This window comes from Phascolarctos cinereus, unplaced genomic scaffold, assembly GCF_003287225.1.
Source record: "Phascolarctos cinereus isolate Bilbo 61053 unplaced genomic scaffold, phaCin_HiC Scaffold_4;HRSCAF=312, whole genome shotgun sequence".
NCBI lineage: Eukaryota > Metazoa > Chordata > Mammalia > Diprotodontia > Phascolarctidae > Phascolarctos > Phascolarctos cinereus.
This window is the reverse complement of record NW_027555847.1, coordinates 712,075,917-712,102,533: the sequence shown is the minus strand read 5'-3', so window position 1 is coordinate 712,102,533 and position 26,617 is coordinate 712,075,917. Positions and strand designations below refer to the sequence as shown.

General features: G+C 51.7%; 1 protein-coding gene and 1 long non-coding RNA gene across 2 annotated transcripts in view; both read right to left on the bottom strand.

Annotated features, from left to right (window-relative positions):
- FAM222A (family with sequence similarity 222 member A) overlaps positions 1-26,617 on the bottom strand; it is a 78,856-nt gene that overhangs the window by 43,356 nt on the left and 8,883 nt on the right. The gene's annotated exons all lie outside the window — the stretch shown is intronic.
- On the bottom strand, positions 3,027-6,460 carry LOC144456729 (uncharacterized). Its single transcript, XR_013485767.1, has 3 exons — positions 6,373-6,460; positions 4,324-4,515; positions 3,027-3,959 (listed from the first exon to the last, which is right to left on the bottom strand). It is a non-coding gene; the product is annotated as an uncharacterized LOC144456729 (long non-coding RNA).

The window sequence follows — 26,617 nt, the reverse complement described above, 5'->3', positions numbered from 1 at the left end:
AGAGGGTCGAGGATGAGCCCAGGGTATCTTCCAACAGAGAAGTTGGGAAGAAGGGAAGGTTTGGGGGAGAAAGAGGCTAAGTTTTCTTTGGACCCATTGAGTTTGAGATGCCACTGAGACTTCGGGTTTGGAATATCCAATAAGCATCTGGTGGGCTTGGAAGACTGCCCAAGACTGGACAGAGATCATCAGCATGGAGAATGAAATTCAAATCATGGAAGGCGGTGAGGTCATTGAAAGAGACAGAGAGAAAGAGACACAGAGAGAGAGACAGAGACAGAGTGAGAGAAAGAGACAGAGAGACAGAAAGAGACAGAGGGAGAGAGAGAGAAAGCGAGAGATGGGGGGAGAGGAAGGGGAGAGGGGGGGAAAGAGAGAGAGAGAGAGAGAGAGAGAGAGAGAGAGAGAGACAGACAGACAGACAAGGAAAGAAGAGAAGCAGGCCCAAGACAACCCCTTGGAGGTGAGTGGATGTAACATGGGTGACGAATCAGCAAAGGAGAATGGGAGGGACTGGTCAGACCCACAGGAGGCAAACCAGGAGAGAGCAGAGCCTGGAAATGCTGTTGTTCGTCCTTCATTTTAGAAGAGGACCAGTGACTCAGGAGGGGGATGTTTTGACTTGTGAGTGAATTGGATTTTAAAAGAGGCAGTGTTATGCAAAGTCATCAGCCCCACTCTCTCCTCCAGACTCAGAGTATGCTAGAGAAGAAGGTGGTCAGCGGTGTCAAGTGCTACAGAGAGGAAGGCCACAGCTGTGCAATGTAAGGGAGCATTCATCCCCCAGCCACCAGCTGAGCAGTGGCAGGGCTGGCTCCTGGCCATCTGCTGCATGGGCCCGAGTGAGGACTTTCTAGCATGGAGCTTGTCCTCTCTCCAAGTGGCCTTTGAGACACAAGGGGGTCACCCCCTTGTAGGAAGAGGCCTGTGGGAGGGGGGCTTCAGAGGAGGAATCCACCATTCTCTGAACAACAGCTCCCTTTACCATCTCAAAAGGCCTTCCCAGGCTTTATTCAAGTCAACCAGCCTTTCTTTGGTGTCTCCATTGGTACTTTGCTCCCCATCGGGCAGATGGACAGGACGGATTGACTAGCCCTCCTTGGACAGATGGACAACTGAGACCCGAGATGTCAAAGTCAAGTGATTTGCCAAGAGTTCCAGCCTTGGAGCTGGAAGGGACCGTGGGAGCCATTGTGTCTGACCACCCCATTATACAGAGGAAGAAACTGAGGCTTAGAAGGTGACTGGAACCACAGCTTTAAAGCTGGCAGGGTCTTCAGGGGCCACATTGCCCACCCCTTTCATTGTATAGGTGAGGAGAAATGGGTTAGACTGATCAGAGCGACACTCAGAGCTGAGGGACCCCCTCCTCCATTTTACTGGGGAGGAAACTGGGCTCAACAGAGGATGTGATTTGCTCAAGGTCATAGGGGTCACAAGGGGCCAGGTGGGATTTGAACCCAAATACCCAGTTTCCATGTACTCTAGCTTTTCCTCTTGCCCAAGGTCACATGGCTATTTCAACAACGAGCCTGGGTCTGGGCATGAGGTTTATCTGCTGCCGTTGTCTCTCTCCAAGCCCACCCCAATGCTCTCTGGGAAACCTAGCCCCCCATCAGATCCTCTCCCCCTAAGCCCAAGGAGGGCCCCCATCAGTCAGTGCTTGCCCCTTCTTAATCCCAGGGGACAGGATTGCCCTGGGAAGCTGCTGCTAATTTTGAAACCGTATCTCCAAATCGGACTATTTATAAGCCCAAGGTCTTTGTGACTTTAATAAAAAAAAAAAAAAGGGGGGGACGTCTAAAGCCGCAGTGATAGAATGCTCTGGCACCTTCTCTGACATCAGGGGCCGATAAGGCCCCTTATCTAAGGCCTGTGCCTCAGCGAAGGTCTCCTCTGCCAGATAACTCCTCCGCAGCTGTCGATAGACCCTTTCAGAGCCTAGGATTTAGATAAAGGAAAATGTGACAGGAGGGGGAGAAGAGAGAGAGAGAGAAAAGAAAGAACTTTCAAAGTCTGAGAATGAATTGAGTTTACCCGGCTTGCCTTGAGAGAACAATGAATAAAAGATGGACGGTGGAAGCCTGCAGCCTGGATTTTTTTTATTAAAAGACTAGGGGGAAATCTGTGGGTTAGTCCCAGCCTCTATTTGTCATCTTCCCCTGCCCCCTGGTCAGCTCCAGGGCTGCTGGGAGGGGGCCCCCTGGAGAGTGGGGCCCCCATCAAAGACAGGTCTGGCTAGAGACCAGCTTCCTGCCCGGGGTTAATCTGATCCCCATGGGGAGGGGGACAAGCAAGGAAAAAAAAAACAAGAAAAGAAACAGAAGCTTCTCTCCCAAGCATAAACCCATTCTAACTGTAGCCAACACCTGCTGGCCTTAGCCAAGTCTGATGGTCTCTGAATCAGGGGTTTTGGGAAGGGGTAGAAAGATGAGAACAAGGAAAAAAAGAGGGGGCAGATTCTTCCAGACCATCCCAGGAGAGCAGGAGTTCATGGCTGGAGAGCAATGATAATCTTAACCGTGTGACCTTGGACAAACAATTGCCCTGGTGAGGCCTCAGCTTTTCCCAGTAAGATGAAGAAGGAAGGGGGTGGGACTGGCTGATACTGTTAGACGCTTATGGACCACAGTTTCCTGGAGCTGGGAGGCCTCCAAGATCTCTCCTAATTCTAGCGCCATGAGCATATAAATAAAGGGTCACTCTCCCTGCTTTTCCACAAAGGATACACCCAAGTCATGCCAGACAGATGAGAAATGAGGGGTATTGATAAGGGCTCTTCTTATCACACATTAAGTAAAACATTGACCAAATCCCCATAAAAAGCAATGCTCCATCCAAATGGTGGCTACTCAGATCTCTCTCTGTCTCTCTGATTAATAAGCATTTATTAAGTGCCTACTGTGTGCCAGGCACCATGAATACAAATGCAAAGAATGAAATAATCCCAATTTTCTAAAAGTTTATATTCTAATGGGGAGACAGCAGGCACAGAGAATGGTTCCCCGCCCTCCCCCCCCCTTAGAACATAAGTTGGTAGACAGCCCGGGGCTCAGCACAGGACCTAGCACACAGTAGGTGCTTAATAAAGTGCTTGTAGTCCTGTAGTCCTGGGGCTTCAAGTTGAGTGTCAAGAGATTTGGAGGCGGAAGGTGGCTGAACTCAGAGGTCATCTGTTCCAACCCTTTCATTTTTAAAGATGAAAAAACTATATGACATGAGAACCAGAAAAATAAAATCATTAAATTGTCATTAGCTAATTCCATCCATAGGATTATAGACCCAGAGATAGAAGGTCTAAGGATAAATAAGTCTGACCCTCTCATTCTTCAGATGATGCCCTTTAAGGTGTCGAGTCAACAAACATTTACTAAGGGCCTACTACACGCTGGGCACCATGCTAAGCACTGGGTTTACAAAGGGTGGTCCCTGTGCATGGAGCCCACGGACCAAGGGGGCAGACAACGTGAGAAAAATATGTAATACAAGATCTATGCAGGTAAATTGGAGATAACTGACTGAGGGAAGGCACTGAGACTGGGTCACGCTTCTTGTGGAAGGGGCGGGCTGTAGGTGACCGTGAGGGCAGCCAGGGCAGCCTGGAGGACCGCCAGGGAAAATGGTGGGTGTTGAGACCGAGGAGGCCAAGCCAGCGCCGCCGGGCTGCAGAAGAGGGAGGAGTGAGGAAGGCAGAACAACACAGGACAGGTTTTGAGGGACCAAAGTAGGAAGGGCTTTAAGAGCCAGAGGGTTTTCTGTTTGATCCTGGAGGTCATAGGGAGAGGCTGAAATGGGGGAGAAGAATGTCAGGGTCCACGGCGGAATGGAGGATGGTCCAGAGAGGCGAGAAACTTGAGGTGACCAGGACCAGAGGTGGGATTTGAACCCAGATCCTTCTGTGGAGCCTATCTCCCAATCCCTTCATCATATTGAGAAGCAAACTGAGGCCCAGTGGTGGTCTAAGGTAGAACAGATAATAAGAGTTAGGATTTGAACGCAGGTCTTCTGACCTGAGCTCCTATAATACACCCTGTTGCTTCCCTCAATTAAACACACATGCATTGAGGGCTTCCTGCGCGTGGAACACTTGGAGCAACAGTGGGGACACAGCTTTCAAAATGACCAAGTCCCTGCCCGCAAGGAGCTTATAATCTACCATGGACAAATATCCTACGGTTGTCCCAGAATGTGCTGGGGTAGGTCAGGGAGACTTTGTGAGATCAGGGACTGCTTTGTTTTATGCCTGGCGTATTCTAGAGGCAGCCTTGCATCAGATCCCAGCTGGGCAGCTCCCTTCACCTGTCCCAGGCTCAGTGTCCTCACCTGTAAAACGGGAACAATACTAGGACCGCTCTCCTCCTCCCCAGGGCTGCTGTGAGGATCAGATGGGACGTCCAGAATGTGCTCTGCCCACATCAGAGGCTGTACAGTCAGCTAGCAGTCTGTCAAGCCCTTACCCAGCAATCTGTCATATTAGAAAGAAGCCAACACAGCCCCAGTTCCTTTTTCTTGGCCCTAAATGAATACAGATATAGATAGATATAGATAGATAGATAGATAATCATTCTGCCCTTTTTACAGATGAGGAAAGAGGCAGACAGAGGTCAAGTGACAGCGAGCCAGGGTCTGAAGCTGGATTTGAACTTAGACCAGGGCTCTCTATCCACCAAGCCACCTAGCCACCTATGAAGGGTCTGTGAGATGCTTGAGGCGGCAGCAGCGACCCCTGGTCAGCCAGGCTGCCCTGGACAGTAGGTCCCCCCTCCCCCTCCCCAAATCCAGAGGGCAAGTGAGTCAATTAGCAGAGGTGGCTGCCTGTGGCAGAATGAGTTAATACAGAACAGGAAAGGTCACTCCTTGGTAAATTATGAGAAAGCATAAAATCCAACCTGGAGCCCGAGTTGGGCAGACACCTTGCCAAGGGGCTCCCATAAAAATCAAGGGCCAGACCAGCCTTCCCTCTCTTCCTGGAGAGCTTCTGCTCTCCCTTCCTGCCCCCCCTCCTTTGCCTTCGCCTCCCCCTCCCTGCTCCCTTCCCCCTTCCCTGTTCTGAGCCCCAGGCCTTTCAGGGCACCCTGTTAATAATTAAATGTTAATCTAAAAAGCAATTTGAGCTGCGGGGCTCCGCAGATCTGGTTAGAGATTACATTAGCATAGAAGCAGCAGGGGCAATTTTCCTTAACCCCTCTCTCCTGATCTTTAAAGTCCACCAATCTCTGAGTGGCACCCACGATGTTGGTCCTGATGAAAATGGGAGCCTGGGTTGTCAGGGCAGAGGAGCACCATGAGAAGAAAAGGGGATATTTTCCAGCTCCAGATGTGGGCAGACTCAGGAGGGGAGTCCCGGGGGACAGGGGAGGGGATGACAAAACATTCCTCGTTGTCCCCCTTCCTCCCATCTCCTACTCGCACCTGCCCTTCTCCCTAACCTCCTGGTCAAGTATTAGTTAGACCCAGAAGGCACGTCAGAGATCCCCAACACTCATTTTACAGATGAGGAAACTAAAGCCAGGAAGGCCAAGTCACTTGCCCCTGGTCATGGTTAGGAAGAGTACGGAGAAGCTGGGTTTGATCAGAATTGTACTTCTTATTAGCTGCGGCGAGCCTTTGGATAAGTCATGGAATGAGCCCACAGGGCCTCAAAATCACATCATCACAAAGGGCCTGTAGCCAAGCCAGCGTCTGAGCAAGAATCCTCAAGGCTGGTTACCCAGCACCCTCATCTCGCTTTTGGCCAGCTCCAGAAGGGATCCACATTGTGGCTCTGCCACTGGGGGTATGATCATAGATTCAGAGGTCACTGAGTCCAACTCCCTGATTTTACAAATGAGGAAACTGAGGCCCAAGGACACCCAGAGAGTAACTACTGTCAAAGGTCAAATTTGAACTTTGGTCGTCTGATGACAAATGCCCGGAGGGCCCTTGGAATAGAGAACATCCTTAAAACAGAATGCAGGACAGAGACCCAGAGAGCCAGCCTCAGAGGCCATCTCCTAGTGCAATCCCTGGCTAGAGAGAAGAAAGTCTCTTCTTCCCCCTTCTTGCAAGATTCTGCAGTTCACTAGCCTGCTCTCATCCCAGCATGCAGGAGCAGGAGGCTGCCCCATCCAGCCCCCTCCAGTGCCCAGAGGGACGGCAGCAGGGGGCTCTCCTTCTCCCTCCCTGACCCCCTCCCCCCTCCCTCGGAGAGGCCATGCTGGCCCGAGATCTCAATTAACCAGGGACCTGGCTGGGGCTTCTGGCTCTGGCTTTGTCTTTGGTTGACTCCTCCCACTCTTTAATTACAGAGCCCCTAACAAGCTCCAGGAGACACCTCCTCCCCAAGCCCAGGGGACTGACTTTGAAAACTCTTTTGAAGTCAACTTGACTTACCAAGTCAAAAGGAAGGCCTTGCTGTTGGGGGGGTGGGGGAAGGAAACGCTGCCGAGGAGATTTCTCCCCCTCTCTCCCTGTGGTCTCCCTCCCCAGAGACAGCTACCTCCAGGCCTCCCTCCCTCCCTCTCTCCCAGCCCCCCAGGGCTGACTCATAAAGGTTAATGCCAGCAATGATTCCTTTCCTAAGTGCCACGTCCCGATGACATTGGCTCCGGGGACAGGTGGGGGCTCCTCCCCTGGGGTGATCTTGAGGTGCCAACCGTTGGTTAGGCAGAGGTGATCCACCCCTCTCCCCCATCCCACTTCATGTCAGCAGCAGGTAACTAATGGGCAGCTTGAATCTGCCCCCACTGGGGGAGGCGTGCTGGAAAACCATGGATTTCTAACTGCAAAGGTCATTCAGTCCAACTCTGCCTACGGGCAGGAAGCATAAGATCTCTGGTAATGAATGCTTAGAGAGCTGGGGAAATAAAATTCCCTGCTTTCTCTGGCTGCCCATGGGAGGTTCCTAAGGGAGTCAGGGTGTAAGAACCCTGGTTTCCCGGCCCTGGGAGGAACCCTGCCTGGCCTGTTAGCTCCCGCGCTTCTCCCAGGGCTGTGACTCAACCTTTTCCCACGTATGGCAGGCCCGTAACCCCCTGAGGGCAGTTCTCAGCTTCAAGGTGCCACAGCTCAAAGCCTCACCAACTGAGAGCAGGAGGCGGGAGACTGAGGACTAGAATCAGAGCCCTCAGGGGCCATCTGGAGCACCTCCAACTTGTACCTACACAGCATCCCTAACCAGTGGGCTTCCAGATACTGCCTGAAGACCTCCATGGACAGGGAGCTCATCCCTGCTCCAGGCAGCCTACTGCCCCCCCCTTCTGACGATAACCAAGCTTTTCTTCCCCTCCAGCCCAAACTGGCCCCTTGGCAGCTCCGACCTAGAGTTCCTGGGTCTGCCCTTTGAGGCCGGGTGAGACAAACCTGATCCCTCCGTGACAGATGACAGATCTTAGGATCCCTACGGGTACAGACTCAGCTCTGGAAGAGACCTCAGGGGGTATTGAGTCCAGCTCCCTTATCTTACATTACAACAAAGACATTTTGGAGATGAGAAAGCAGAGGCCCAGGGAGTGGGTTACATGTCTGGCCCAAGGTCATACACACAGCAACAGGCAGAATTTGAACCCAGGTCGTCTGATCTCCGAGACACTCAAAGTCACAATCATAGTAAGAGGCAGAAGGAAGATTTTAACTCAGTTCCCAGCACTCTAAATCCCACACTGTCCCCTCCGTCCCCCCAATATATAATAAATTTTGTGGCCTTGAGCAAGACCCTTCCCCTCATGAGGCCTCAGTTTCCTCACCTGTAAATAAAAACAGCTAACCTTCAGTCCAATCAATAAAGCACACATTTGTTCAGCGTTCCTATGGGCAAACATCAGGCCTCCAATCTACAAATTGTCTTACACAGATGTTTCCTTGATCACTGATGTTATCTTAAGTTATCCTCAGGACAACCTCTTCAGACAGACAGCACAAACATTATAATTCCCATTTTACAGATGAGAAACCGGAGACCCAGAGAGCTGATCACCCAACTGATCAGTAGAGGAGCGAGGTCTCTTCTGACTCCAAATACCCTCATGGGGGCCACTGGAAAAGGAGGGGGCCCAAGGCCCCTCCCAACTCTGACATTCTATGCTCTAAGGTTCCAATGGTCTGTGTTCTAACGTCCCTCCCATCCTAGGTGCTAAGGCCTCTCCCAGCCCGGACGTTCTCTGAATCCAGCCTAGCAAGCAATGGTGTGGGGGATCTGGCTGGATTGGCTGAGGGTGGGGGGTGGGATGAGAAGGCAGAAAAAGCAATGCCTTCCCCGCTATGGGAAGAGCCATAGACCATCTTATGGCATAGCCTGTTCTCAGGAAGATGCTCGTGTGTGTGTGTGTGTGTGTGTGTGTGTGCTCACACACATAAAATATGGATATGTATACAATGTACAACTGGCCTTCTGGGAGTCTGAGCAGGGGCCCAGAAGATGGGAAGCCTTTAAAATCAGCCCTGAACAGAAAAAAACTGGGAGTGACTGCACAAAGAGAAAATTGAATCAGAGACAGGTCTAAATTGCCTAGTGACGGTTACAAATGATCTGATGTGGAAAATAAGGGATCAGATGTGTACATAACAATGGGGTTGCCACCCCCTTCCCAAGCGTACAACAAAGAAACAGCCCCAAGCAGCTGGGAGGCTTTGGGGGCTCCCCCCTCAGGTGAAGACGCTGGAAACCCTAGGGCCTTGGAGGGCCAAGGAAGTCTTCAGGCCATGCCAACTGCATTTAGGCCCTGGGATGGATAAGGTGGATTCAGGCATTCACACTAGGGAATTTCCAGGGAGCTAATGTGTTAAGACTATGGTTCCTTTAACATAATTTGGACAGTCATTGGCAAGATAAATCCTGGGCTTGAAGAGGGATGGGGGGTGGGAAGGGGGAGAAGCTGTGTAATTATGGTATTATTCCAAATATAGGCCATGATGCTTAAAATGAGATCGTTTTGAAAGGAAGAAAAAAAATATATATATATAAAGGCATACTATAAAAAATCCCAACATGGATTAGAAGGCACACTCAGGTTTTCGATGAGCCAGATTTTGAGGAAAATATACCACCTATATGCAGAACAATAAGGTCTACCAGTATTCTAAGTTGGCCAAGGGCCACTCAGCATTTCTGGGACGTTGAGTGGAATTTGAGTGGCAATACGGGGGGGGGGGGGGGGAGATTTGCCCGTACAGAGAAACAGAAGACTTGGTTCATCCCTGACCTCAGGGAGAGCAGAGGAGATGAGACACACACGTGAACAATCAGAGAAGAATCAGAAGAGTGAGGGGAGAGGATGAGACAGTCATGGAATTAAAACAGCTCAAGCGTCGTCTCTGAAAAACATGCCGCCGTTGATTAGGAGAAATGGGAAATGACTGAGAGACACAGGTGGATCTGGACCAGCATTAGGGCCCTTCCCAAGGTCCCCCAGTTCCCCTTCAGATGGTTTCTTCCCCCATTAGAATCCAAATGCCCCGAGGGCAGGGATTGTGCTCAGCTAGTGCCAAGCACTTAATAAATGCCTCGTGTATTCTACACAGACTTACCAGTACTTCACCAGGAGCTCAGAGGTGAGGGCTCATACCTACCTCCAAAGACAGAAGGACAACCCCCGAATCCTCCTCAAGACAGCATCATCCCCTCCTCAGACAAATTTCTTATACCCAGAGATGATGCCACACCCCACTTGTCTTGTCCCTCCCCCCAAACCGGTCATGACATTGAATGCTAGGTAGCTCAGCCACTAAACTCACCACCAACAGCATTTATTAAGTCCTTGTTATGAGTCAGGCACCGTGTGAAGTACTGGGGAATGAAAAGGAAGGGAGACACATCTTTGCCCTCGGAGAGTGCACCAACAACATGTGAATTTTAGGTCCCTACAAGATTTATAGGAAGAGGTGACCTGAGATGGGAAGATATTAGCAGCTGGGGGACTGGGCAAGGCCTCCTGCAGAAGGGGGAGCTGAGTGTTGGAGGATGTCACTTAGATCAAGAGGCAGAGGGGAGGGAGTGAGGACAAGTCACTTCCAGGCAAGGCGCTCTCCAGCGTAGAGATGGCGATGGGAAGTGAAGGCGTTGGGCCTTCCTCCCCCTTCATGGGCCTGTTTCCTCTTCTGGAAAATGAGGGGATTGAACTGGATCCCTCCATCTCCAGGTCTGTGGGAACACAGAGCTCAGGGTCCCTGGCACTGAAACAGGCTGTGTACTGAGTGCCCCAGTCCCGCCCTCTGCTGAACGAAGCCCTGGTTCCCCCACATCCTGCGCCCAGCCTGGCACAGCTGCCTCTGGAGCTCCTGGGGGAGCGGCATCTGAAGTGACCCTGAAAGCCGAGACTCTGGGATGATACCCAACGGCTCTGGCGAAACCTGAAGACGCACAGCAGCTGGAATGAGAGGACCCTTCCCTGCCCAAGGGAGGCTGGGTTCTGAGAGGCAGCTGTGGAGGCAGGGGGATCACGGGGTTACTGACTATGGGGGGGCCAGAGGGGGTGTGGCAGGATGTTAGAGCAGAGGCAGTGATCCCAAGCCAGCTGGGCTCCCCTAGACCAAATCTCAGCCTCCCAGTCCAAAGCCAACGCAGCACCTGTCGCTGCCGCCGCGTTCTTATGGGGTCTGAGCTTACCCAGGGTAAGGATGGGCATCTCCCAGGCCCTGCCTGGCCTCTGCAGACAGGAGCCTGGAAAGATGGACCAGCTAACAGTAGCCAAGCTTGGCCCCAAAGCCTCGGTGAGAAAGCACGCGCCTGGCACCTTCCGGGGCCTATGGGTGTGCAACATGACCCATACCGTCAGACTCAGCGGATGCGTCAGCTCATTTTGCCAACTTATTTCAGTCTTTCTTTTTTAATTCTTTGTTATGAGTTATGGGTCTGGGCAGAGATTCTGGGATATATTTGGAAATGAAGGTGACATAAAAATAAAAGATAACACTAAGGTATTTTAAAAAGACTCACTGGGCCTAGCTGGGGGTGGGAAGGACCCTGTTGCCAAATCAGCCATGCTCCTCAGAGGGACTGGAACCAGGGAGGAAGATTTCCATTGTAGACTGGAATGCACCCACTGATTAGCTACAGAATGTCAGAGCTAGGAGGGGCCTGAGAACAGAGGATGTCAGAGCTGGGAGGGGCCTGAGAACTGGGAATGTCAGAGCTGGGAGGGGCCTCAGAACTGGGAATGTCAGGGATGGGAGAGAACTTAGAACTGGGAATGTCAGGGCAGAAAATGACCTTGGAATAAAGAACACGAAATGCCAGCGTTAAGGAGACCTCAGTGTACCAGAAGATAATAATAGCTAAGTGCATTGGTACGTCAAGGTTTGCGAAGTGCTTTACACATGCTATCTCATTTGACCCTCCCAACAGCCCTGAAAGTAGGTACTGTTATCATTCCAATTTTACAGATGAGAAAATGGAAGGAAAGGTCAGTGACTTGCCCAGGGTCACACAGCTAGTAAGTGTCTGAGTCCAAATTGGAACCCAGATCTTCTTGACTCTAAGCCCAGAGCTCTATCCACTGCACCATCACCTTTCTAGGAAAAGTGCTTTGCTTACAATTCAGCAAGTGAGGTTGTGCAAATATTCATCCTATTTTACAGATAAAGAAACTGTGGTCCTGAAATGTTTATTAGACTTGCTCGTGATCAAGATCTGAACCCAAGTCTCTTGACACCAGGTTCAGCAATCTTTCCCCAGTGCCTGTCAAAGACTGTAACAGCTGAAAACAGCCTTTGACCGTAGAACGCAGAATATCAGAGCTAGAAGGGGCTCCGAGAGCTCATCTAGCCTGTTCTTAAACACAGATTCCCTGGACAACATCCCCAATGATGTGAGGTGAGAGCACCCTCCCTCCTGAGTTACCTCATTCACTCCTGAGCGGCTCTAAGCGGTCTAGGTCTCTGTTCTCCGGATCTTCCTAGCTGATATAAGCTGTGTGCTAAGCTCTTTCCCAGTTCTAACATCCCCTGTTCTAAAGCCCTTTTCTAAGGCCTCTCCTGCTCTGACATTCCCTGTTCTAAGGCCCCTCCAAGCTCTGACATTCCCAGCCAGCTACCGAGGGCCAGCAGACAATGGTCATTATTTCTCAATCAGGCCAGGCTGTGGGGAGAGGGGCAGGCTGGGGCTCAGCACGTGGAATGACAGCGGAGTCACGACCGCTGGGGTATGGGAGCGTGTGTGTGTGTGTGTGTGTGTGTGTGTGTGTGTGTGTGTGTGTGTGTGTGTGTGTGTGTGTGTGTGTGTGTGTGTGTGTGTTACCACAGCAGCTCTATGCAAACATGTTAATTTGTTTTCCTTTTTTTCCCCCTTCCAGGATAATTGGGTGAGTTTGAAGTCTCTGAGAAGCTGCTGATTATAGTTATTTGGGTGGTGTGCTCCTCGCTGAATTCCTTCCTTGGCGGCTCTGGTGGTGGCGATGCTTGGGGGCTGTAATTAGAAGTGCAGGAATAGCTTCCAGGGGCCCGTGCAGGCCCCAAGGGGGTGGGGACCGGGCAGGCCTCAGGCCCACAGGAATGGCTGGGTCACAGAAAACCAAGCCTTGTCCCAGAGGCCTCTCTCCTGGGTCTGCAGTCCTCTCAGCTTCAAATCATGAATTGAGACAGATCCCAGGAGCAAAGAGGGCCCTGGAGCCCATTTAGCCAAACCTCCTCATTCCTCCATAGAGGGGGACACTGATGCCAGAACGGTCGAGGGTGTTGGCCAAGGTCACATGGATAGCAAGACCAGAGCCCAGCATTGGACTAGGGTCTTCTGATTCCGAATCCAGTGTCCTTTCCTCTGAATGAGTTTGTCTCCCACAGTGATGGGGCTCCTGGGGGAGAAGGGGTATGAAGGCCTAAGGAAAGACTTCTCCCTGGGAATCCTGGGGAAGAGGATTTTCAAATTCCTTCTCAGCTCCCCTCACTGTTTAACATACATTCACAGACTCATGGAAAGTCAGAGAGGGAAAGGGGATTCTAGAACTTAGAATGCCAGAGCAGGAAGAGTCCTTAGAACATACAAGAGGGGATGTCAAGAGCTGTGAGAGGTCTTAGAACAGGGGATGTCAGATCTGGAGGGGCCTCAGAACAGGGGATGTCAGAGTTAGGAGAGGCCTAGGAACAGAGAGCATCAGAGCTGGGGGAGGGGCCTTAGAAGAGGAAATGTCGGAGCTGAGAGGGGCCTCAGAACAGGGGATATCAGTCAGAGCTAGAAGGGACCATAGAACAGGAGGTGTAGGAAAAGTGGGATCCACACCCAGAGCCTCCTCCTCCAAATGCTAGCTCTTTCCCTCTTAGGTAGGGCAGCTTACGATCATCCCTGTCTTCCAGTAGAAGGGACAAGAGTGCCACGTGTCTAAGGAGGGTCCCATGCTGAGACAGTGGCCACCAGTGTCCTGCCTCTAGGTCTAGGCTCCTTTTGTTTGTCCACCCTGGGGCTGCAGGGCAGCTTTCTTCTCTGGGAAGGATAGGCCAAGCTTCTTATAGGTCCCCAGGGCCCTTGGAGCAGTCCTGAGAAGATGGAAGATTCAGGAGGAAAAAGGAGAAGTGAAGGATAGGGGCTCGGAGCACTGGGGCCTACCTAGGGGTTCATGTGAGGGGGAAGGAAGGGTGGAGGGTCAGGGGAGGCTACTGAGGACCAGGAGATGAAGGCTGAACCTTACGAGGGAGACAGGAAGTAAACCCTTCCAACAAATGGGTGGTTGGAATTTGCCTATCACATTCTGGGCCTGGTTTCAGGTGGAAAGAGAAAAGACAGGGACAAGGCTGTGAGGCCTGGTAAGTCCAAAGGGTCATCGGGGCAGTGAGACCCTTCCCTCGACATTGTCTGGTGAATGAATCTGGTCCCCTGTGGCAAATCAGGGCAGCAGCTGGCATAAGTCACCCCCCTGCCCCCAGCCCTATCCTTAATAATGCTATGCCATCGAGGACCATGGGACAGGATGGTTCAAGAGCCCCCACGCCTCCCCTGGGCACATTTGTGGCAGGCCCATCTAGCCCTGCCTGGCCAGGCAGGGTCTTCCTTCCCTTCCCTTCCCCTCCTCTCCAGCAGGACAAAGAAAAGCTCTGTTCTACCCTAAGCTGGGCCCATTTGTCACTGGGGTGGGATGCGGCTGCCGGGGTCAGCCAGGCTCCCTACTCCCCTCCGCCCAGCCTGAGATGAGCAAATACAAAAGCCCCCGTGTCTCTCGACCTCCCTCCTCCCACACTTGGCCTGTTGTCGTGGCCTCAGGAGACCCTATTCTCTGGGGAAGATGGTTCTTTTCACAGTGCTGGGGAGGGCCGGGTAATCAAAGAGGGGAGGAGGGTGGGCAGCTGCTGAAGCAGCCACTTGGAAGCTTCTATCCCTGCCTGCCAGCCGCTAGGCTGGCCCACCACCCTGCCCACGAAATTCTCCTTTCCCTTCCAAGGAATCCGGGAAGCAGGGCCCACTGTGGCACAGATTCTCCCGTCCTCCCCTCGCCCCACCTGCCCCCTCCCTGGGGGCTCAGGATAGAAGAGAGGTTGGCCTTGGGCCTGAACAACTCACATTCTTTCTGCAATGCTTTCAGATGTACAAGGCGCTATCCTCAGAACACCATATACATATACATACATATATATACACACACATGTATATTATATATGTATACATATACACATATACTTACATATATAATACATGTATGTTTATATAACTACATCTATAGCAATTGTGTGTGTGTGTCTACACACACATACATCTCTAATAGCCAGCATTTCTACACGTAAAAGATCTCATTGGATCTTTACAACAGCCTTGGGAGGTAGGAGCTATTTCCCCTATTTTACAGCTGAAGAAATCGAGGCAGGTGGCAGGTGACGTGACTTGTCCAGGGTTACCACAGCTAGTGCCTGAGGTGGGATTTGAACCTGGGTCTTGCAACTCCCCTCTTCAGCACTATCCTCCTCATTTGACAGATGAGGACCCGAAGATCTCCCAGCTCTAGACACAGAACCCTTTCCAAGTTTTGAGAAGCTGGACCGACCCCAGGGTGGGCAGGCAGGCCTGGGGGCGTGAGGAGAGGGGCTGCGCAGGCTCTGCCTGGGCAGAACCTCGCCACTCTGGGTAAGGGGGGGGGACATCCCAGATATTCTGTCATCGCAGACAAAGCGGCTTCTTAGAGAGGGATGAATGCACAGGCTTCTGCTAGCAGCTGAGCCGAGGTCTCAGCAGGCCAGGGAGGAGAGAAGAGGATCCTGGGATATAGCAGATGTCAGCAATTAGCAACGTACTCTCTACCTACGAGTCACTTGTCTAATAGATGCTGACTGAGTGACAAATTTGGAGTTAAAACGAACCTCAGAGGCTGTGGAATCCAATCACAGGCAGCTGGTGGCTAAGTGCACAGAGTGCTGGGCCCGGAGTTCAACTCCAGCCACAGACACTTCCTAGCTGTGTGACCCTGGGCAAGTCACATCATGCCTGCCTCAGTTTCCCCTGCTGAAAAATGGAGATAATAATAGCACCTACCTCCCAGGGTTGTTGTGAGGGTTAATTGAGATAATACTTGTACAAAAGCGCTTAGCATGGTGCCCGGCACGTAACAGGAGTTATATAAATGGTTATTGCATTCTCTTCCCTTTATTTTACAGATGAAGGATTGACAGCCAGAGAGGTCAAGCAATATCCCCAGGGTCATTTAGTTGGTAATTAATTAGCAGAAATGGAATTTGAACCCAGGTCATAGGGTCTAGTGCTGGAAGAGACCTCGGAGTCCATCTAACCCAATACTCCCATTTTACATAGGAGGAAACTAAAGCCCAGAGAGACCACGTGACCTGGGATTACAGGTTCTAGAACCAGAAGGGATCTCACAGATCACTGAATCCAGCCCTTTGAAATTACTGGTGAGGAAAAAGTCTCAGAAAGAGGTGGGGCCTTGCCAAATGTCACACCGGTAGGGAGGAGAAGGGTGAGGACTTGAACCCAGGTCTTTGGACTCCAGACCCCTCGTTCCTCCTCTCCGGACGATGCACAACACCTCAGTCCTTCCCAAGAAGGGAGGTAGGAGCCAGCCTCCCATGGCCCCTTCTACACTAGCGCTTTCACCCTCTCCCCAAATTTCTGCATTCTATCCATCTGTAAGTTCCTTTGCTTATATTTTCCAAGCTGTCAATCAAATTCGACAAGTGCCTACTATGTGCCTTGTAAAGTGCAAGGCCTGGGTTACAAAATAAACATTAACCAGTCTCTGCCCTCAGGGAGCTTCCATCCCCAGAGTAGTAGAATGCACTCTCACTTTTTGTCCTTGTATTCCTAACACTTACCCTGGGCCGTTGAAGAAATGAGCATTTGATTACAACAGGTGAGGTCCGGGAGGAAGAGAAGGCACTTTCCCCTTCTTTGCAGAGGTGGGTGACTATCAGTATAGAATGAAGCAGGAGATGTCCTCCAATCTCAGATCTAGGAGGGCAGATGCATAAGTCACTGGTCCAAGGGCAGGCTGTTGTGAGGTGGGATAATGCTTCCGGGATTAGTTTTGCTAAAAGTTTTCCCTTTCTCCTTTATTCTTTGCTGTAAAGGATAGTTCTCTGGGAGGAGGAGGAAGAGGAGGATAAAGGACTTTACTGGGAAATGTAGGGTTTTTAAAAAAAGTTAGTAATTTTTTTTTAAAGGTAGAGGGTGAGAAATCTGCTGTCCTCCGAGGTCAGTTCCCCCCTCCCAATCTATCAGTCGCTGACCCTGTAGGTGGCATTTAGGGTCATGCACAGATTATATTTGACAAATAAATTCTTATTTATATTTTTTTGGTTTTGTATCACCTAAATTTCTTGCTGTATTCCTTTCTCCAAACCCTCCCAGAAAAGCATCCCTCATGATAAAATACGAAAAAAAATTTCAAAAAGCCACACAAGCCTAAGAAATATATTTTAAAAGGGTTTGACCTTGTGTGCAGCAACCCCCCCCCCCCCACCAAGTGAACCTCTTCTGAAAAGGGGTTGGGGAGAAAAAGGTATTTTCTCACAGTTTTATTTTGGGGCTATACACAGATTATGAAAGCTGAAAGGGAACACAGAACAGAGACTGTCAGGACTGGGAGGGGCCTTAGAACACGGAATTTCAGAGCTGGGAGGGACCTTAGAACAGGGAAGGTCAGGGCTGGGAGGGACCTTAGAACAGGGAATGTCTGGAGAAGGGCTTTAGAGAATGTCCTAGGGAACAAGGAACTTAGAACAGAGAAGTAGGAGTAGAAAGAGGTGGCCTTCGAGATCAGAGGTGGCTCAGTGGATAGAGTGCTGGGCCGGGAGTAAGGAAGACCTGAGCTCAGACATGACCTCTGATATTTACTAGCTGTTGTGCCCTTGGACTTGACCTCTATTTACCTCGGTTTCCTCACCTGTAAACCTCTACCTCCCAGGGTTGATGTGAGAATCAAATAAGATAACTGTGAAGCACTTAGCTCGGTGCCTGCCACATATTAAATGCTATATCAACGTTTGGGTGGGGGGAAAGAAACTTCCCAATTCTACAAATTTGGCAACTGATACCCGGCCAGAAGTCCCACGGGCAAACTAGAGTTCAACTCCTGGTGTGACTGGATGCCTCTGCCCTCCTCGATTTACGGGGGGAAGGAGGCGCTGAATCGGGGTTCCCCTGAGCATCACTCAGCTACTACACGGGTCCCCAGACTCCCAGAGTCCAGCGGTGCTTCTCATAACCGCCTCGTTAAGCCGGCCAGTCTCAGGCCGCCACGCGTCTCAGCAAAGGGAGAATTCCCTCTAACCTAGTGTATGGATGTCTTGGGCACATATGGGAAACCCAGTGGCTCCTCCAAATTGTCCTCCAGTGTGTGTGTGTGTGTGTGTGTGTGTGTGTGTGTGTGTGTGTGTGTGTGTTGGCGCAGACCTGGCTTTAAAGTTTTCAAGACTATGATGAGGGTGCAAAGTGCCTCAGCTTCCTCCTCTGTAAAGTGAAGGCCTTCTCAGGTCCCTCGGGGTTCCACACGTACAGTCCTAGATCACACCGCCCTGATGTCAGAGCCTGGGACTTCCTTCCCCCCTCCCTTTCTTCTTCCCCTTCTCAGCGCCACGGCCCCTCCCCAGCGGGTGACCGCGGCCAGCCGGCCACAGGCCGAGGGCCAGGCCTTGCAAAGGGGGCCGGCCTCGTTCTAGCCGGAGAAGGGGGCCGGCGCTCTTGGCCCCAGAATCAGCTGCTGGGCGCGGGGCTCCAGCTCTCTCCGCCTGCTCGAGGGGGCCAGATGAGCGGCTGAATGCCGAGTAATTAAACTGAGCACAGAACAATACAGGAGCTCAGGAGAATGTGGAGTTTTTCCTTTATGTTTATAGCAATTGTACGAAAGTGTACAACACCGAGAGGCAGCAGCTGACAAATGAGATGAAACAGACATGATTTCCAGTTGGCTTTTTCCTGGATCTGATTGGCATTAATTGTAAGCGTTTGCAAAGCAGTACAGAGAGTCTGACACTAGTTTCAAGCGCGCGTGCCTTTCTAACGTTTTAATGATTACAATGGAAGCTGATGATCACCCCGGGCTCCTTCTGCACCCCAGGCTTCGGCCACACCCACAAGGTACCGCCCAGGCGCCCAGCCCCCACTGGGCCCCTAGAGCCCGCGAATCGCGATGCCGCGGTCCGGACCACTAGGCACTCTTCTCTGACGAGCCCCGCGACACACATAGCAGTGTCCTAGACTGCAGGATTTGGAGCCAGGAAGACCCGGGTTCAAATCCCGCTTCCGGTGTGACCTTAGACATTTAACATCTCTCTGCATCTATATAATGAAAGGGCTGAGACGACCTCAGAGGTCCCATCCACCCCAGAACCTTGATCCATCCAGATTCTAGACATAGCTAGAAAGGGACCCCGCAGATCAAGGTCATCGGTGCCAACGTGTTTGTTTTAGAAGTGAAAAAGCGAGCCTCGGAGGCCCAGTCACGTCGGGTCCCAGGTATCGGAAGTAACAGAGCCTTGGTTTTGAACCCAGGTTATGGGGTTATGGATTTGGAGCTGGAAAGGGACCTCTCAGACGTCATCTCTTCAATCTCCTCATTTTACAGATGAGGAAACTGAGGGAAGTGACTCCTGGAAGGTCGCCCAGGCTGCAAATAAGTGGCTGAGCTGGATTCTCACTGGATCCAGAGCTCTCTTCTGAGGTCAAGGATTTCCATTCCTTGTTTTATAGATGAGCCAAGAAGCGACCTCCCCTGGGTCACCCAGGGAGGAAGGAGCAGGGCAGGGAGGCCACGGTCCCACAGAGCTAGTGGCAGAGCTGGAATACAAGCCCAGGCTTGTGGGCCCTGGAGAAGGGATTCTGGTGTCCGGGAAGGAGCCCTGGATCTAGAGAAGGGACCTGGGTTTGAATCCCACAGCTCTACTGCTCGCTAGCTTTGCGGCCTTGGGCGAGACACTGTCCATTTCTTTAGAAAATGAGATGTTTGTAAGTAAGGCTGCTTCAGATCTGGAATCAGGAAGACCTGATTTCCTATCTGGCCTCACAGAGTATGTGGCCCTGTGACCCTGGGCAGTCACTTGACTTCTCCAAGGGTCAGCTGGGAAATGGGGATAATATAAGCCCCTATCTCACAGAGTTGTTGAGATAGCTTACAGCGCTTTGCAAACCTTGTTCTAGAAATGTTAGCTATTTTTATTATCTAAGGTCTGTTCCAGCTCCAAATCCAAAGACTCGGGCCCTGACGAGGGGAGACCGGTTGGCCTGCCCTGGGCTCCGGGAGCTCTGGGTGCTGGCAAGACCAGTTCACCTCAGGCCAGGGTCCTTGGCTCTGGGAGCTTGGCACCAAACCTGGGTTTTCTTTCAAAGCGGAATTGGGTTTTTTTCCTTGTGGGGGGAGGGAAGGGAGAGATTGGGATTTTTTTTTTTTGCATATGGTAGCACAGATGGAGGCACGATCTATAAAAACTGTTTGCAATTAAATTCCCACTTTGCATGACTTGATTTGTCAGTTATCTGGAATTAGATTGTACAGCTTGGGTGCTGACAAGGAGAGGAACAGAAAATGGGGGGGGGTGGGTGAAGAAGCTAGCTCCCAGCCCCAGAGGAGGAGGGCCCATGAGAGGTGGAGAAGGCCCCCGAACCCTTGCCAAGAGTCACTGGGTGGCCATGGAGCTGGGCTGGGCTGGCCATCATCTTGGCTGCCATCCGTCAGGGTGATTTGGCCAGCCGAGGATGCCCTGCCAGAGGCCTGAGAGGGTAATGAGCAAGTCCTTGGAGAGCTAATCACTCACCTCCTCGTCAGCCCCAGCAGCAGGCAAAGAAGGCGGAGGAACTGGGCGGATGCGGCCTGAGACACGGGAATGGGCAGGCAGAGACGGAGGGGGCGGGGCTCCTTCTTCAGTCTGAGGAGCCTGCTTTGGGCCAACACACCTGGGAAGTAGGGCCTAAGGCTCCATTCCACAGGTGGGGAGACTAAGGCCAAAAATAGAATAACCCTGAAGTATGGAGGCCGCAGGGATTAAGACTTTACCTTTCCAGTCAGATCCTCAGATCAGAGTAGCTCTCAGACAACATAGGGGAGTGTATGTGTGTGTGTGTGTGTGTGTGTGTGTGTGTGTGGTGTGTGTGTGGACACACTGGGCGGAGGGAAGGGAGGAGACTTCATTGCCAACACGCACACTCCCAGCTCTGGAGCTGAAGCTCGTGAGAAGCTGTCTTGTCCAACTCGACCATATTACAGATGAGGACACTGGAGCCCCAGAGATGTCTCACCCAGGGCACACGAGCACCCAGGTCCAAGTAGGGCTTTGAGGCCAGGCCTGCTCTCTCCAGGGTCCCTGCTCTTTTCACAGTGCCCAGCTGCCTTCTTCACTGGAAAGAGTGCAGGACCCAAGACTCAGGGTGCTGGGTTCTAATCCTTGTTCAGACACTTACTAACTACTCCACAACCACAGGTAGGGAAATCTCAGAAACAGAATTTGTGATGGAAAGGCCCTTACAGGTCATTGAATTCTACCCTTGAATCTACAGATGCTGGAAACTGAGGCCCACTTGGTGAGGGCACATTGGCGTGCTGACCTCCCATCTAGCAGTTGTATTTCCACCACACCAAATTGTCTCAACCTCTCAGAATCTGCCTGTCTTCACCTGTAAAATGGGTTCATCATATCCATATTACCAGAGGCAGGGCGGGATGGGGAGCAGCCCCTAGGGTCATGGAACAGTGGGGCCCTGGGGTATGTTCTTTCTCAGCTACAAAGAAGGCACCAAATTACACTGGTAGAAAGCATTTCCTCGGGGCGGCCAGGTGGTGCAGTGGGTAGAGCACCAGCCCTGGAGTCAGGAGGACCTGAGTTCAAATCCGGCCTCAGACACATAACACTCACTAGCTGTGTGACTCTGGGCAAGTCACTTAACCCCAACTGCCTCTTTAAAAATAAATCTTAAAAAAAAGATAGAAAGCATTTCCTCACCTGGCAGGTAGTTCTCACATAGGCCCAGCTCCTATCATCTCACGAGATGAAGTCACTTTGTGAATTCTTAATATTGCTAACAAGACCATAGATTTTAGGGCTAGAAGGGACCTCCATCCCAGACCACCTTGTCTAATTCCCTCATCAAGTCTCTGTCTGCGGGAGCAGAGGCACTCTGGGCTCCCTCCCCTTCCTCCCTTTTCCCTCTTTTCACACTTTCCTCTTTGATCTGGCCTCCTGGCTGTTCCTCCCACAAGACACTTAAATCTCCCCACTAGGGGCATCTTCACCGGCTGTGCCCCCCGGCCTGAAGCGCTCTCCTTTCTCATCTCTGCCTCCTGGCTTCCCTGATTTTGTTAAGTGCCAGCTAATGTTCCACCTTCTACAGAAAGCCTTCCCTGATTGCTCCTTGCTTCTGGGGATTATATCCAGTGCATCCTGTCTATACTTGTTTGTACAGGGCTGTTTCCCGGTTGTCTCTCCCATTAAACCGTGAGCTCCTGGAAGGCAGGGGCTGTTCTTGATTTTATTGAGCACTCCCAACACTTATCACCATACCTGCCACATAGTGCCAGTTTAATAAAGTGTTGACTTGGGTTGACTTTGCCCCGGTAGAATGGAAACCTCTCGAGGGCAGACACTGAGCCTGTGCACCCCCAGTACCCCGCTTGTGCACAGTAGTTTCAGAGGCTACTTTCCTCCAGTAGTGAGGGCTGCGTGATTCTAGGGCCCCCACACCTCACTCCTTCTGATCCTCTCCCCCCAGGAAGGAGGTGGGGGGGGCCCTGTGCCTTAGAAGCATCTAAGCCTTCATTGTTTGGGTTAATAAATGCATCATTTGGCTTCAGAAAATTCTTAGATCACTAATAATTATTCCCCGATGAAAAGAAATAAAGACCTGATACCCAGCTCCTTTCCCCTAAGTCTGTAAAGAAAAGTCATAAAAATAGCTTGTTATCTCACCTATTGAGGCTCTGACTGTATGTTCCTGCTAATTGGGTATAACATACTTGTCTTGTTCTCTCCGAAGCTGAATCGGGAAAGTACCACTGCTGGGAACTAATTATATCTCTGGACTGCAGACTACCGCTTGTCTTTACCTTTATTGAGTTAAAAAATGGTCACTAACCTTAATCATTCATATCCCTGAGCACCAGGGCTGCAGGAAGCCAACCGAGCCCGTCCTGGTGGAGAAAATGGAAGGCGGGGCTCCAGGTGGCCGGGGACAGCCCAGAGACGAGTCCTGGCTGGGGGGAGGGGCACGAGAGGAGAGGGAGGCTGAGCAGGGCGGGCCAGGGAACTCAGCTCCCTTCTCGCCTTCTGTCTCAAGGTGCTGCTGCTCCAGCCAGGCAATTGGACCCCATTCCCCTTTCCTGCTTGTCCACCCTTCCAAGCTGGGACCTATTCTTCCTCCTGGCTTGGTTAACCAGCTCTTCCAGGCAGGGTGGTACAGTGGATGGTGCCCTGGCTCCTCCTGGATGACCTTGGCCATCTTCATCCCCTTCCCTGGGCCTCAGTCTCTTCCTCTCTAAAAGAAAAGGGCTGGAACCCATGGCCTCTGAGGCCCCCCTGAGTTCCAGATCTGCTGTCCTATGAACCTACTTCCACTCTAGCCAGCCCACTGATTTGTCACTCAGCTGGGCCATCTGGAAGGGGAGGCTTCCAAACCCCACATCCCACCTCTGACACTTACTAGCTGGGTGGACACCTCACCCCTCTGGGCCTCGGTTTCCCCATCTCAGATGGAGGACTCCCTGACAATTTTTGTAATTACGCTTTACAGACCTTAAAGCACACTCTCTCTTTACATAGGCCAGTTAGTGTTAGTAGGACAGAGGCCACCCACTTTTATTGCTTGATTTTCTGCCCCCATACAGTGTCTGGAATGACCTAGAATCCAGGAAGAAAGGGCACTGGCCTGGGAGTCTGAAGATGGGAACTCTAATCCGGCCTCTGACCTTCTCTGGGCCTCAATTTCTCTTTCTGTCAAGTTTTATTAGGGTAGTAGATTAGGATGACAGTAGCTGACATTTTCCCAATTTCCCCATTTTACAGATGGGGAAACTTAAAGGAAGGATCGGAGAGCCCTCTTGACACCAACACTATGGGTTCTCAAGTCCCTTTAGCGCCTATAACAGTGGGAAGCCTGTTCTCTTTCCAGGTCTGCCATAAACTCCAAGCTCAGATTCTAGCTGCTTACTTCTCAAAAGAGACCTGGGGTTCAAATCCTGCCGCAGGGCACCTCGAGGGTAGGGATTGGATTTGCCTGAGTCTGGCGGTGCCTGCCATACAGAAAGTGATTAATAACTGCTTGCTTGCTGGCTGACTGGCCATAGGTATGCCTCTCAGCCTGAGCCTCCACTTACCCATCTGTAAAATAGGGATACTCCATGGGAATTTGTGTCACCCGTCCACTCCTCGGCACCAGTCAACAGGCCTTGTACACACCATCAGGTGCTAAAGATTGCAGTGTTGGCTGAATTGAAGTGAGGGAGACACGGCGTCCTTGGCCTTCCTGGGGGGACCGTGGGATGGATGTTCTCGTGCAGAGCAAATGACGCTCTCCTTTTCACTCTTTAGCCTTATCATCAGCAATGCTTGAAGCCATGGCTTTTGTGGGCTAGCCTGGGAAGCTAGCCACCATTCTGACCTACACTGTTACTGTTTGAATGGGAAAATGCAGGTGGCCCTCTCTTCTTCAGGGTAACCAGAGTTATTCAAACAACCAGCATTTACTGAGCACCTGAAAGGGACTGAAGACACAGACGAAAAAAAAAAGGAGACCAGCCCTGCCCTCAAGGAGCTTATCCATTCAGTCAACATGCCTTTGTGAGATGCCTCCTAGAGTAAGGCAACCTGGTAAGGAGCTAAGGCAGCACAAGGCGGCTAGGATAGAGAGTATTCCCTAAGTGCACAGAGGGGCCGGTGCTTGGGGAGGTCACCGGATGGGACTGCTGTCCTCTAAGGATCCGGGGGCCCACACAGGAAAGAAGGAATACCCTTGTTCAGCTCTTTGGCCCCAGAGGCCAGAATTGGGAGTTTACAAAGAGGCCGATTGAGGGTCGGAGGCCGGAAAACCAGCCTAAAAATCAGTGCTACTGCAAAGGGAGAGGGGCCCCCTCAGAGGGCGGCCAGGGGGCTCCCCTGGCCTCAGGTCTGCCAACAAAGGCTAGCTGACCCTGTCAGAGAGGATTCTTGTTTAAGTGTGAATTGGAAAAGCTGGCCTTTGAGGGCCTTCCGACTCAGAGAGTCTGGCGTCCTGAGGGGGGCTATACAGGCTGGGTAGGAATTCATCAGACCCAGAGAGGACAGTCAGGCTCACAGAGCCACTGGGAAAGCCAGAGACCGAGCTGGGGGAGGGGGCCGGGGACTCTCCAGGGGGCTCTGTACTTAAGCACTGCACTACAGAGCTGGATTGATCCCACAAAGATCCAGAATCTGTCCCAGGAAGACTTCTGAGATCGTAAGCACACACAGGACAAGGGCTCTCTCTGTGTCTCTCACCCTCCCTCCTTCCCTTCCTCCCCTCTCTCTGTGTCTGCCTTCTCTGTGTCTGCCTTCTCTGTGGCTGCCTTCTCTCTCTCTCTCTCTCTCTCTCTCTCTCTCTCTCTCTCTCTCTCTCTCTCTCTCTCTCTCTCTCTCCTGTCTCTGTCTCTCTCTCCTGTCTCTGCCTCTATCTCTCTCCCCCTCCTCCTGTCTCTCTTGTCTCTATTCTCCCTCTGTTTCTGTCTCTTTACACCCCGCTCCAGCAGAGGCTTTACTAACCAGCTTTGGAGACTAACAGAAACTGCGGAGGGAAGGTGCTTACAAAGTCATTTCTCCCATGATAGCCCCGGCTTTTCTGATTTATTTAATAAAAACCAACCCTAAGTCCCCTTTTCCTCCAGGAAGCCTTCCGGGCTTACTTAGCCACTCACTGGCCTCCTTCTCAGAAGGAGTCCAGTCTGACTGATAATCTCAAGCAAAGGGAGCCTCCAACACTGTCTTGGGTCGTTTATGGTTGAAAGTTGCTTGACCGCTGTGAACCAGGTCTTATAATTTCAGTCACTCACAGAACACAGAGGGGGCACGTAAAGAAATCCTTCATTCAGTGCCATTTGCTGAATTCTTTCTTGGTAGCATCATGGAGCATTTGAGCTAGAACCTCCTGGTCTTACAGAAGGGGAACCTGGGGACCAGAGAAGGGACTACTGCCTAATTTACCATATGTGAACGCACAACAGGGGATACAGAAATGGAGATGGGTCCCTGGGCCGGAGGGGGCGTTGACAGTTTGAAAACTGGGATGGGGAAGTGGGTAGGAGAACCGTGATCACATAAATACAGCTCAGGCACAATCTAATGAGAGGCTCAAGAGGTGTCTGATCAGAGGAGGAAGAGCTCACTCACAGGATGGAAGAGGGAAGGAACAGGAGGGGCAGCCTTGGGGTAGGCCGTTGTGGGCCCTGCCTGTGGAATGGTGAGACCACCCATCTGACTAGAGCACCAGGACAAGGGGCTGGGACCTAGAGGGGAGACGGCTGGCTTTCCAGTCAGAGGACCTGGGTTCAAATCCCTGCTGTTCTTACTTACCAGCCAGGCTGCCTCAGATGAGGACCTAGCTCCGTGCTGGGCATGTGGTAAGTACTTTAAAAGCTAAGAGACTTTTTCCTCCCCTGTAAAAGGAGGGAGCTGGGGGTCCAGCTCCAGGTGAAGGGGGAGAGGACTTCTCCATAAAGTACTAGGTGTTTTCAGTGTGGGGGTGCCCTGGGAGAAGCGGGAAAGGCCCCTGATGAGAGGAGAGGGCTCTCGAGTTGAGCTCAGAAGGAAGCTGGGAAGTCTTTAAGGAGTAAGTGGGGGAGCCTGGGGCCAGTCTCTGTGGAGGGGTTAGGGGCAGCAGGCAGGGAACCTTGGAAGAAAGGACAGCGCTGAGGCTCACTGCTCTGGATCAGGCGAGGAGATGCTCGATCTGCACGAGGAGCAGGGGCTAGAAAGGTAAGCTGTGGGGGCTTTCCATCCTAGAGGCAGTAGGGAGTCACTGATGGCTTCGGAGCTGGGGAGTGACTGTTAGACCTGTGTTTATGGACTACCACGTTTTATGAAATCTCCTGCATTTCCCCCGATTCAATGAGAGTGAGATGGAAGGAAGGGACCCAGAGTGTTCAGAGGGCTGGTACCTAGGTAACAGAAGAGATGCTAGTGCGAAAATACCAAAGTAAGAAGGAACAGCAGGTCTGGGGGGAAGCAGGGGAGGGATGACTAAGAGGGGGGACTTGCAGAGTCCTGCAGGCTGGCTCCA